The following is an 11,803-nucleotide window of genomic DNA, read 5'->3' as shown; positions in this document are numbered from 1 at the left end:
CGTCATACGGTAATTCTAAGTTCTTTGAAAAGCTGCAGTCATAGAGGAGCACGAATTCTTCGTCAGAAATGATGTCGGCTAAATAAGAGCCTGTTAAAAGCTCTCGGGTCTTCTTAAACGACGTCATAGCAGCAAAACCGCCTGATTTCAGCAGTCATTCTCTGACTGAATGTGTTTGTTGTTATGTGTTTCGGCGACCGCTTGCACAACGCAAATCTTAAGGCTCGTATTTCCCGCGCAGAGGTGGCGGTCACGACCCATGCCCTCTCGGACGTGACCGCGTTCTTAAAGGCAGCCGCGTCCAGTATCTTAAGGTCCCTATATAAAACTGAAAGGCGGCTAAAGCGAACGCGATGAACATAATAACTAGAAACTTACATTGTATCGGCGTTGTAGGCCGCGAAAAGGCAACTCTAAACCAGATGTTCTCTCGGTGAAATCAACGATGAAACTAAAAAGCTAGAATATTACAACATGTAAATTATAGCGAACGCGGGAAAGAAAAACATAACGTATTCCCGAGGGAATGCTAATAAACTGAAATAAAATGCAAAGAATGCTAAATTCTACACGGGGGAGGAGGCTTTCTTCAACCTCTGCGCTCACTGCTGACACCTTTAACGGACCTAACAGCCAAGTGGTATGTGAAGAGAAAAAAATGACGTTGGACGTCTTCAAACTGGATGATTAGGGAGTTTAAGCAAATAACTACGGCTGGCGCTGCTACGGCTACCGGAAGTAAAATTGTCCAGAAACGAGTCATTGCGCATCTCAGTGGTTTCCCTCCAGCCGTAGCGGGAAATACTTCTACGCGAGTGGGAAGGTTTCGGCGTAGTCTGTGGTACGTGAACTTATCTCGCTTCTTTCTTCGCTTTATACATTCTCCTGAGCAACTCAAACTATTGAAATACACTTAACATCTTTAAAAATAGCTTATTATGAATATTTATCAAGCTTGCTGTCCCTTACCGAGTGAATCTGCCTTTATTTTTGCAGCCGGGTTTGTCGAAGGATCGAAGCAGTGTGCACATGGAGAACGCAGCGAACGCCAGGAGAAATACATGAGTAGAAAGTCTAACTTTTCCTTTTCAAACCTCAAAGACTACTTGAAATTCAAACAGCTGAAGCGGAGGAATGACGAGGGTTATGAAGGACCCTGTAGAAACGTTGCTTTGGTGTTTATACGCTCTAAACTGGCAATTTTACAACACGTAAGCTTAAATATTTTAATTCACTCATTCACTGTTCACAGGATCGCTTACAATTTTTTTTCCAAACGTCGGAATCCCTCGTCTCTTTGAACGAAGTCATTTTGAGTTTTTAGACGTGCAAAAACTACCGCGAAGACGCTTATTGGTTCTAAACTTCTCAGCCGTACTAGGTTTGTAGTTCGCGTTGCTTAAAGTTGAATTTTGGCGGGCTACGGCGACGTACTCTCTCCAAGCCTCGTCAACCATGATAGCCGTAGAGGCGCCAGCCGTAGTGATTTGCTTAAACTCCCTAATATCCACTAGCCTACGGTAGTTTCAAGTTCCCCAGTGTGTTGTGTAGCTTTCTTTCAATCTCATTTTCGAGGGCTCGTTCAGTTTCAATTCATTAATTCAGTTTGCATCCTCGGTAACATGGGATAATCAAACCTGTGCAAAGCATCCTTCGACCAAGCCGCCTCTCCATACCAAAAAGCACTCGAAGAATGCGGATACCGGTACACCCTACACTACGAACCATCCACGACCAACAAACAAAAAAACAGAAAACGGAACAACATACTCTGGTGCAACCCCCCATTCAGAAAAAACGTCAGCATCAATATCGGACACAGATTCCTTGCCCTAGTAGACAAGCACTTCCCTAAAGACCACAATCTCAGAAAAATGTTTAACCGAAATACAATCAAGATCAGTTACCGCTACATGAACAACACCAAACACATCATCGACAATCACAACAAACGCGTTTTAAATTCGCCCCAACACATCGACGACATCGCAGATGGCACCAAAACAAAACACAACAAAACTTGCAACTGCCGATTAAAGAACGCTTGCCCATTTAACAGAAACTGCCTCCAAACATCAGTAATCTACCAAGCCACCGTCACACGTAAGGACAACAACACTACTGAAACATACATCGGACTCAGAAAACGACTTTAAAACTAGATAAAGGAACCCCACCGCATCTTACTGACACATAAAACATAGAGATTCTACCGAACTCACCAAACACATCTGGACTCTCAAAGAAAGTAAATCGACCACTTTATTTCATGGCGCATCCTCTCATCCAGATCACCCTGCAACAGCGCGAGTAAAAGATGCAACCTCTGCCTTAAAGAAAAACCACTCATCATCTGCAGACCTGAATTGATCACTCAATAAACGCAGTGAACTTGTGTCCCCATGCCGCCTCAGAAACAAAGCATTACTGCATGCGCAATAACTGAACAAAAGCACTTAAATTCACCGCCACGCCTCTTATGCAAATCTGTAAAGTATATGACCGATGGCAACGAATATTCTTGTCAATGAAATCCCCTGATGAGTGAGCAATCACGAAGCAGGATATAGGAAGTCTGTGTTTCGATTTTTCCGTATACTTGGCAGTGCTCGATACATAAAAGTAGAGCGCAATAAATTTTGAGTAGAAAAATACGACTTCATTTTTATCCCTACAAGCCTGTTTCGTGGTTGCTCACTCATCAGGGGATTTTATTGACAAGAATATTCGTTACCATCATTTATATACTCTACAAATTTTCATAGGAGGCGTAGCCGTGAATTACGTGCTTTGTTCAGTTATTGCGCAGTAATACTTTGTTTCTGTGGTGGCATGAGGACACACGTTCATTACTTTTATTGAGTGATGATAATTCAGGTCGGCAGATGATGAGTAGTTTCTGCTCACCGGCGTGCCGCCTCACGCAAGATAGAGTCATTCATTAATCAAATGACTCCTTTCATTGCTCAAATTCAACTGTCCTTCATTCAGTGATAAGATGGTATATTTACCATACAATACTCGCGATAAGTTGATTTGCCTTTACTTTGGATAGTAGACTTACAACACGATTGAGTGCATGTGGGAAATGTCCTTGAAGTAGTAACGCTATGTAACGCAGTACAGAAAGCACAACAACAGGACTTTTCCCTGCCATAACCGGTCTCAAACACTATCACATAAAATGCATCACCTTTACTGTTGGAGAGTGTTTGAGAGCGCTTGGTCAGTGCTGTTGAGGAAGGATCAAAGTGGACATCCGAATCTTTGAAGGCTTCTAACTACGATGTACAACAAATTTGACCTACAGGCATGATCTTTTTCAGGTCTGATTTTCGCTATTGCTTAAATAGCGCTATCTACTTCGAGGATCGTGCATCATATGTATCTAATACCGCAGTACAAAATATATGAACTTCATATATTTCATTGTATCTCATTTATCACTTTCACGGATTTATTACGAATCAACTTAACGGCCTGCTCCCAGTTGGCTTGTCAGCTCAATTGGTAGAGCGCTGCACTAGTATCGCAGAGGTCAGTGGTTCGAATCCTGTACAGGCCTGATTTTTTTCAGGTCTGATTTTGGCTCTTGCTTAAATAGCGCTATCTACTGCGAGGATCGTGCATCATATGTAAATTTGACCTTCTCGAAAACCGGTCTCAAATTTCATACCAAAGAAACAGTGCCTGTGTTTATCCTTAAGAAGACAGTATATCAACAAATACGTACAAAAAATACTTCTATACATTTAGAATGTATCAAATTGCCTTTATCTATAGTGAAAAGAGAAAGAAACGACCTAACTTCTACGGAATGCTCCATCAAAATCCTCCGATTTCTGCCGCTTTCACCGCCATATTGAAAATAACGCCACCACAATACAACGTAATCGAAGTGCGCAAACCGCTTGAGAATGGTGCAACTGTGACGTAGCAATTATCTTCTCAAATTGTTTTGGAAGGGACACGTCCTGAAAAATTTGCTGTCAGATATCTCTAATGGTATTAATCGATATATCCACAAAAATAAATTCTAAGTGGACTAATTTCTGTGACAGTGTGTTGTTGTTATCTCGTTAGTTCTTAAAGTATGAAGGCTGATAGTTTCTAAAGAAACTGTTTGGGGCTGTGTCGGTGGGGGTAACGAAATAATTTGAATATATCAACAAAGTTGAAATGGTAAATTGGCCACCGTTACGATTATAAAAGCTGACGTTTCGAGTGTTAGCCCTTCGTCATTCGCTCCGACGAAGGGTTAACGCTCGAAACGTCAGCTTTTATAATCGTAACGGTGGCCAATTTACCATTTCAACTTTGTTGATATATTCAAATTAGTTCTTAAAGTAGTTGATAACTGTGATTTGTTTTTACTGTTGTGACAGCTCAAGAGAAAGTCATCTCTAGAGACACTTGGCCCTTACAAATGATTTCTTCCGTCAACTCGCTCACCAACAACACTCTCAGAGTGAAAATCATCCTCTTCTAACATAACACATGACAATATCTCAGCGCCAAGGTCAAACTAAACTCGAGCAAACATGACAAAAATACAATAACATTGTAACGCCGCTGCTACGCCTTTGTTACCGGACATTGATTCGCTTTAACTTTGATTCGTGTTAAACTACAATAATGACGTTATTGTTTGTCTATTAGGGACGTGATCATTCAAGTTTCACCCAGAACCGCGCTTTGGTGAGCTGCCTTGCTTTGCGCTAACAATAAGTGCTGTTTATCGGAAGAGCGTTTTTGCCCCCCTTCAAGTTCGTTTGGTTGAACTCTTACAAGCGGGGCTGTTATGTAAGTGTCTATGTTCCTTTCCTTTGTGCTTGTGTAAAGAGCTAGCTTTTTAGTAGTGTCGCGAAGTTTTACACTCAGTTTATGGTATCTTTATCGCTCGTCTGCGCAAACTTGTGACATGTGGCCTACGCTGTTCACGTTACGTTAGAACGCTACACGTTTTTCTCACTTGGCTATTAGTTTGTGTTTGAGTTCGTTTTCAAGGGGTTCTCATTTATTTTTTCGAAGATATAGTCTTTGTGTGAGTTGGTTTTTGGGTCATCCAAGCTAAAAGTTTTAGCTTGGGTCTTAGCATCGGAGTGTCTGGAACGTTAGCTGGGGAGGAGGAGCTTATAGGTGGGGGGCTTATAAACAGCAGGATAAGGATAAGGATAACTTTATTTATACACGGTTTTTCCATCAGTTGATTTAGTTACTTCTATAATAGAAACCTATCTATCTAGCTACGATAATAATTTGATAATAACAATTCAATTAAAATAAATAAATAAAAATTCTGCTTTTCATGGAGGCCGTGTCAAAAATTTACTTAGAATTAAGATCTTACTTTAAGATCTTACTTTAAACTGTGGCGATTTAATTTAGATTTGAAATCAGTCAGCGAAGACGCTTGTCTTAGGTCTACAGGTAAGTTGTTCCACAATTGAGCTCCGCTGTACAAAAAACTTCTTTTGAGATAGTCAGTTCGAGGTTGTGGAAGAACTAATTTGTTTTCGGTATACCTTAAACGATATGCACTTACACTGTCACGATATACAAATCTTGATCTCAGATAAGCAGGTGTCATACCATGTAATGTTTTATACATTAGGATAGATTTCTGTTCCAATCTTTGATCGTAGAGTCTTCGCCACCCTAGCGCCCGGAACAAATCATCCAAATTACTATCATAGCTCGCTGACATAAGGATGCAAGCTGCCCGATTTTGCAGCCTTTGCAGTTTTTCAGAAAGGCCTTTGTTACAGTTTCCCCACACTATGTTACAATAATCAAAATGTGGTTGAATAAGGCTATTATAAACTTTAATTAAAACATTAAATGGAGTGAGATGCCGTGTTCGTTTAATCGCACCAATGGCAGAAGCTATCTTCTTAGAGATGTTTTCAATATGACACTGCCAATTTATACTTTGATCGACATAAACTCCAAGGGATTTAGCGGAGGTTACTTGTTCGATTGCGTTTTCGTTTATAATAAGAGAGGGACTTTCCGTAAATTGTGATAACTTCTGCCTTGATGCAATAAGCATGAACTCAGTTTTTGTCATTTTCAGGGTAAGTTTGTTAGCAGAGAGCCATTCGTACACATTGCTCAGGTAATGATTAAGGCAATAATTTATATGCTCAATGTCAGTACTGGCAAGCGTCAGGCTGGTATCATCTGCATACATTCTAGGTTCCGAATATGTCAAACAATGTGGTAAGTCATTAATATATATCAAAAATAAAACAGGTCCCAAAATTGTTCCCTGGGGAACACCACATCTCAGACATTTGGGAGTTGACGTACTAGAATTTAAATGACAAATCTGTGTTCGGTTATCTAAATAAGCAGTTTATAAGCAGGGTACATCAGACGTTATTAGAGAGAACCAAGTCAAACTTAGGCTCATGAGTACCTCTTTGGCATTTCTCTTGGTTCATCCTCTCGACTGAGACTTGAAAGCTATGAGGAAATTTATGGTAGCCAGTCAACAACTTGAACCTCTCGCCAGCTCGCCGGAATCAAAATCCCCTGGAGTTCCGTCGAGCCTTTTTTGACCATTTATTACTCGAGCTTCGGTAACTCGCACTTTCGCTAACTGAAAGCATGCTGTTTTCCTTTAGGTCATTTTCTCCACAGTTCTACTTGAGAAAAGTCAAACCGCGATAAGACAAGTTAGGGTGAGTCAAAACAAATTGTACTCGGTCGGTAGATCAAGAGAACCTTATTCGTAGTTACTTACCCAGGTATTCAATTTCGCGATTAGCGACACAGAAATTTGCGGGGTTTTATTTTTTGCGAATATGGAAATAAGGCATTAAATTTTGCGATTCAAACTTTCCCAACATCATTTTATTTTTCAAAATTTCTTAACTTTAGACTGCACTAAAGATAATCTAGGGAATTTTTACGAATCTAGTGATTCAAATGAAGATGATGGCTACATGTTTATTCCATGTGCGAAATCTTTAAACAGCAAATTAACTTCCTTTTACGATAGAATCGCATCATTGAATAAAATCTCGCATTCTGATTGGTTAACGAAGCGAGGTATTTAGCGTGGAATTGCGAGTTGAAAACGAGGCTAAGTGAAATTGTTTCGTATCTACGTCACCAAGCACAACAACTATCGTCAAATTGTTACAAAGTTTGGTTTCTAAGTCAATTTGAAATGTTTTCAAAACCATAGTCACCTTTTAAAGAGCAAAAACAAACAAAGCGTTTTCAAAATGAGACGGAGGTTCTTCCTTGTTTTGAACTGAACTTCAAATTCTTGAAGAGGCATGAAAAACCTCTTTCGCTCGCGACAACCCGAAAGCGAGAAAATCCTGTGAACACGGCCCAGAAAAAAACAATCTCCGAGCGAACAGGTCACGCCCACCCGGGTGCAATATCCATCTGCAGCCATAATCTTTTAGAAAAACAATAAAGGATGTCCAGGAAGTTGGCTGGGTTTTCAGTTGTACCACTACGACTGTCAAAGCTGCCAACGCCAACGACAGTCTACGCACTAAAGCTTTGCGAGAAATTTATGTCAACAGCCTTGCACTTCCATCAGTAGTTGGCAATAACACAACATCAATGAATAACGGCATTGATGATCTAGCAGTAAGAGTTCTAGGTGGATTGTTCACCAATGTATCGTACAAAAATTCTCCAGTGAATATCTCAATCAACTTTCCGTTGAATGCTCATCCCAACGATTCAGCTAATGAGAGTCGCCTATAGTGAACTGTAGTGAATTTCTACAAATAAAAAGATTAAAGTTTTTGGACTTTTTTTTTGGACTTCTTTGTTTTTAAAGGAATAAAGAATCGATCAATACACGTATTTGCACTTCAAGGCACTTAACTTATATTAACTGCGATGTTACTGCACTTGAAATCAGTGCTATCGCTTGCACACTTCATCACAGGTGGCCCAAGCTCTGTCACAGGCTCTTTCACAGGGAATAATTAAAGAGTTTGTATAGTGATTTAGTTAGACTTACCTTTGAGCTCCGTAAATGTAAAGTTGGATGAAATAATCAAAGAAATAAAGTCTTACCCTCATAGAGAGTAATGTGTTGTTCTCCTCGCGATTTGAGGCCGTTTTGATGTGTTTTAGCTTGACGCCCTAAATCACCGCACACAAAATACGGGAAGGTCGGAAACTTCTGTTGACACGTGCTCGCCAAAATCGATCGAAAACAACACTTAAATACTTTCCCTCGAATCAAAACTTGGCAGCACGAAAGCCAAATAGTTGTCCTTTAAGTTCACTGAAAAAAATCCCACAAAAGCTGGTTTGTCGAGCAACCAATCCAGCTAGAATTTCAAATTAACGGCCGTTCTGAATTCTTGTAATGCGTGGAAGGAACGTCTTGTGCAGCTGAGAGACCGTTAATGCGCGGTCAACCTGGACCCCAGTCAAATCTCTCTCAACGGGTCCTCTCCATAGTCTTCTAACACCAACTCATCTCACATACTAAGGTACCCCGGGTAAGAGAATATTTGTGAAAATCCATTAAAAACAGTGAAGATGGACAGTATCGACGATCTAGTCAAGTCGATGAGTTTACCCGGAGTACCTTAGTATGTGTGAAGAGTTGGTGTTAGAAGAATATAGGGAGGACCCGTTGCGAGAGATTTGACTAGGGTCCAGGTTGACCGCGCATTAACGGTCTCTGAACTGCACAACATGTTCCTTCCACGCATCAGAAGAATTTACAACGTCCGTTAATTTGAAATTCGACAAACCAACTTCTGTGGGATACTTTTCGGTGAACTTAAAGGGCAACTATTTGGCTTTCGTGCTACCAAGTTTTGATTCGAGGGAAACTATTTAAGTGTTGTTGTCAAGCGATTTTTTAATAATTTTTTAATTATAGACTAGTGAGCAGCACTTAATTTTTTAATTATAGACTAGTGAGCAGCACTTCTGCGAACAGTAGTTGTAAAACTTCCTGTATTTTCCTACACGCTTCGTCTAACTGTCGTTTGACAGGGAGTTTTATAAGTATGACTAAACGCCTGTATTTATAAGCCAAAGTTACAGGGGCCGATGACCGTAAAGGCTTGGCCGGACTTACGAACAAGAACAGGCGAAGTTGTGAAAAATTTGTGAAAAATTTAACACGTGTAAGGCAAGGTGAGAAAAATATTTTGGGGGCCACGGTTTTAAAAACCGTGGCCCCCAAAGTATCCAGAGCTACCACGTCCAGTAAGCAGTTCCTCCAGACTCGACCCAACTATCGAAACCATCCTCCGAAGGACAGTTCGAATGCGAGCAGATGCCGAGAAAGCCTACTCCTCTCTCCTAGCTAGAATCAAATTTCTAGAGACTCACGCGGGCCAAGGCACTACTCCATCTGGTCTTAGGATCAAGAGAATCCAAGCCAAAGGTCATAATGTCGACGAGCCTCAAGCCAAATCTGACGATATTGTTCGCGAGGCAGAATTGAAGCTGTTGGAAGCTGCTAAAGATCATCTCTGCGCTGAAGTGAAAGTCCATCAGGAGGCCGTTCGTTCCACTACTGCCAATATCGAAGGGACGATTGCGCGATGGAAGGTTGAGCTCCGGAAAACCGATATTTCGGCCGATCAAGCTAGCAGCCTCTGTGTCGCCGCTTCAGCCTTCGCAGAAGAGCTTTCTAAAGACAGTACAGTCTCTAGAGCTTCTAAAGCTCTTCAAACAGAGATAGACCGCAAGGAAAAACATAAAGGTCTTGTTAACATGGACGTTAGCGAGGGTTTTGTGCCTTCGGAAACTTGGATCCGAGAGATCGTTCGAAACGAACTCCGTCTTTCCTCTGGCACAACAAACCGAGTCGATACAGGTCGATAGCGCAAAGTATCTATCGTCCACTCCGGTCCTCATGGAAAGCAAAACACTCAAACTGGTGCCAAACGCAATGGTAAAATCAGTGCCAAGCGCGACAACAACCCGCGGAAAAAACCGACCCGAACACCGAAAGGCCAACCAACACCAGAGGTCAAAATCAAGTTCTAACAATTCTCGAGCGCCGTCAAAAAACGCCCGAGGCAAAGGTTCCGGCCACGTAAAGTAGACAGACGTTCTACACTCCAGAAATGGTTATTTAAGATGGCCAATCGACCTCTATTTGACTTGCTTCCACGAATATCGGAAATCCACAACTTTACATCTGTTGAGACCTTCCCTGCGACCTCCGACTGTTCCTTAGTTCGACCAGCAAATTCAAGACTTTTGCCGAAGAGTTCGCCTCCAAGATAAGTTTTCCAAACAACCTCAAAGCAGTGATTTCAATCCCAGTTTGTATGCTCCAACTGGCTGGATTCCACTGAGGGAAAACCCAGATCTTGAAGACAAACTCTTCGCGCTTCGCAAAGAGTTACAAAAGAGCATCACGGCTGAAAAACCGCACTGGAGAAACAATCTCTCGAAGCAAGAGCGAGAAGACCTCCACGAGTTGAAATCCAATCCTGACATTAAAATTCTGCCCACGCATAAAAATCTTGGACCTGCTCTTCTGTCAACGGATTGGGTTCAAGCTGAGACACTTAGACATCTGTATGACGAGCTGTCATACCGCAAAGTCACGCAACAGGGCTGGTATGCTAATCGTTCTTATGTAATGAATTCTCGCGAAAGGCTCATGTCTTCAAGTTCAAGTTCATTTATTTGTTTAAGCAGGTTGATTAATTGGCAGCTGGAATAGCTGATGTGGACCTGCTGTCCTAACCCACCCATCCCACCCCAGGGGAGGACATCCATCTCACAGTAATCTTGTGTGTGGGAAATTAACGTCTCCTGCCCCAACCCTGCAGAAGACGGGACCTCCATTTATTCGTCCCTATCCGAGAAGACTAGAATATCTAACCATTTCTTGATGTTATAGAAAGGTAGCAAACTCTTCTCAATTATTATAAGACCTTGAGTGTTGGTCCGGCCGGGGCTCGAACCCTCGACCTCCCGCACTACAGTCCAGCGCTCTATCCATTGAGCTAACCGGGTTGCGGTCTATTTACAGCAGATTTATCTCCGCTAATGTTCCTCGCTTTTTGCGTAGTTTCGATCATTTTATGAACCCGGCTAAGTTCTACATCATCCCTAAAGTTCATAAAGACCCCATGATGGGGAGACCAATTGCTGCTTCCCATCATATATCACTAGGCCAATTAGTATTTTTGTTGACGAGCTTATTAAGCCCGCGATACATCTGCCTACGGTCCTTAGGGATTCTGTTGAGCTTATTGAATTACTTGAGAGCACAGTCTTGCCTAACTCAAGCTGTCTTCTTGTCACCGCGGATGTTGCATCGTTATATCCCAACGTAGACACCAAAAAAGCCTTAGTGGCTCTCGACTTGCTCCTTCGCGAAGCAAAGGCTCCCAAAACTCCACTACTGATTGAGCTCGCCAGAATTGTATTCAACAATAACTATTTATCATCTGAATTCAGTCCGGATATTTTTCACCAAGTTTTTGGTATTGCTATGGGCACTCCTTTCGCCGTCACAGTCGCAAACGCTTTTATGTATTTCCACGAAAAAGATATTGTGGAGCAGTACTCTCAATTTCTCGTGCTCTATAAGCGTTTCATTGATGACATTTTTGTTATTTGATGTGGACCCAGGTATACCCTCCTGAAATTTCTTGGTGTTCTTAATACCAAAAATGATCGAATCAAGCATACTCATTGTATTAGCGACAGTAATATTTCTTTTCTAGATCTTTGTCTGTATAAGGATAATTCCTCACGCGTGGTGCAATTTTTTACGTATCGGAAGCCTCTTAACAAATATCTCTACATACCATTCGCGTCGTTTCACCCCTCT

The 11,803-nt window shown here is 41.5% G+C and overlaps 1 long non-coding RNA gene across 1 annotated transcript; it reads right to left on the bottom strand.

The window, feature by feature from the left end:
• Positions 1-7: 7 nt before the first annotated feature.
• On the bottom strand, positions 8-3,889 carry LOC148741612 (uncharacterized). The gene is made up of 3 exons (XR_015996039.1): positions 3,809-3,889; positions 2,223-2,296; positions 8-459 (listed from the first exon to the last, which is right to left on the bottom strand). It is a non-coding gene; the product is annotated as an uncharacterized LOC148741612 (long non-coding RNA).
• Positions 3,890-11,803: the final 7,914 nt, after the last annotated feature.

Source organism: Stylophora pistillata, chromosome 1 (genome assembly GCF_964205215.1).
Source record: "Stylophora pistillata chromosome 1, jaStyPist1.2, whole genome shotgun sequence".
NCBI classification, from domain to species: domain Eukaryota; kingdom Metazoa; phylum Cnidaria; class Anthozoa; order Scleractinia; family Pocilloporidae; genus Stylophora; species Stylophora pistillata.
Note: the sequence above shows the minus strand (reverse complement) of the source record. Positions and strands in the feature narration are given on the sequence as shown.